Source organism: Nannospalax galili, unplaced genomic scaffold (genome assembly GCF_000622305.1).
Source record: "Nannospalax galili isolate Female #2095 unplaced genomic scaffold, S.galili_v1.0 scaffold130, whole genome shotgun sequence".
Taxonomy (NCBI): domain Eukaryota; kingdom Metazoa; phylum Chordata; class Mammalia; order Rodentia; family Spalacidae; genus Nannospalax; species Nannospalax galili.
The window spans coordinates 318,233-319,994 of NW_008328145.1; positions in this window are offsets into that span (position 1 = coordinate 318,233).

Here is a 1,762-nt window from a genome sequence, read left to right on the forward strand (position 1 = left end):
ACTTAAAGGTCCTGAGATATTTGCATACAACATAGTCCCCCTGACACCTTACTGGACTAACCTTATATAATATCCTGAGACCAAATGTCTCAGACCCATTCACCAGGGTGACTGAGTCTTTGCTCTGTGGTGTCAGATGTCTCTGTCTTCACTTTGGTGATGTCCAAATCTTGAGGCTTGGCATGTCTTGCACAATCACATCCTCTAAGAGACCCAGCCTTATGCATTCACTGATCCTTACTGAGGCCTCAGAAGTGGAGCAAGGGAACAGCATTCTCTCAAGTCAAAATGCTGACCACTCTTCAGCTGACGTTTTATGTGACTAATCTCATTGATGGACCCTGAGGACAGATAAGAGCCACTTAGTACAATGAGCCTTCTGCAGTCATCCTTCAGCTCCACTGGTGTCTATTTTTGGGCCTTAAGATCTCTTCACATATCCAACAGTGTTCTTCCTCCATGAATCATGTAGAACTAAGTTGTGCTCTCCATTTAAAATCATCAAATGTGGTTTTATTTCAGATAAAACTAAGTAAGAAAAATATTACATCACATACTGCAATGATGAATAATTTTGGAGGCTAATGATGATAGATTATTTTTAATGTCTTTGAAAGCATTATATCGTGTCCCATTTTATTAACCTCTGATACAATCCTATTGACGTATCTAGCTTCATAACTGTTGTCAATAGTACAATGAATGATGACATTGTTTACAAAGACGTAATAGTAAAATAAATTACAGTGAAGTCATCCATTCTAAGGCTCCACACCTTAGCCTAAGTACAGCTAGTGGAAGCTCTAACATTTGACCAATAGTACAGAATAAATCTTTATTACTCAGAAAAACAGACACTCTTTTTAATGAATATTCAGATTGATAAACATTCCAGACACTGCTAAGAAAGTTTGGTCCCAGAGTTTTCAGATTCAGGCATCTTCATGAAAAACTTGGAAATAAAGCCAGGCTGAGTGGGTGCAGCATAGTGCTGAATAAATTAAAGAAAAATCACAGGCTCCTGAATGGTGTAATTTCTTACACTCTGATTCTCAAAGCCTTGTGATGGCTTCCTGTCCATGTCCTTGTCAGGGACAATCTCTTGGTATAGGAGATGCAGTGATGTGTACTTGGAAAATGCAAGTGTAAAACTGCATTGTTTGATGATTTCACCATCTGACTCAGAATCATGTAATCTTACGTTTTGCTATGCATAATAGAACACCACCAACATAGGGAAATCCATGTATCAAGCAAGATGACTGTAATATCCATGAGCATTTATACATAGCCCTTGCTGTGCATAAATAGGCTGGTATGGAGATGGCCCAGGGGATCCAAAAACTCTCACATGATCTAAGATGTGAACCCTTGTGCTCTCTTTGGTTAAAATTAGTAGTGCAACAAGCATGGTGGTACAGCCTTTTATCCTCTATTTGGGAGGAATAGGTGGCCAGAACTCTGTGAGACTGAAGCCAGCCATGTCTACATACTGAGTACTGGGCCAGCTGGGGCTAAATGGAAACCTTAACTCAAAAGAAAAGTAATATGTATAGGTATATCAGTAAATTTCAAATCTTTCTGAAATGCTCTATTTCATAGAGGGAAAATACTATGTGGAAGCCTTTAAGAGATAATTTTCTGCAATTTCTGATCATCTCAATTTAGGAGATATATGTTAGTGAAAAATTTTGGGAACAGAGACAAACAACAAATGATATGTTTCGGGGAGACATTGATAATACATCAATAACTCTATAAT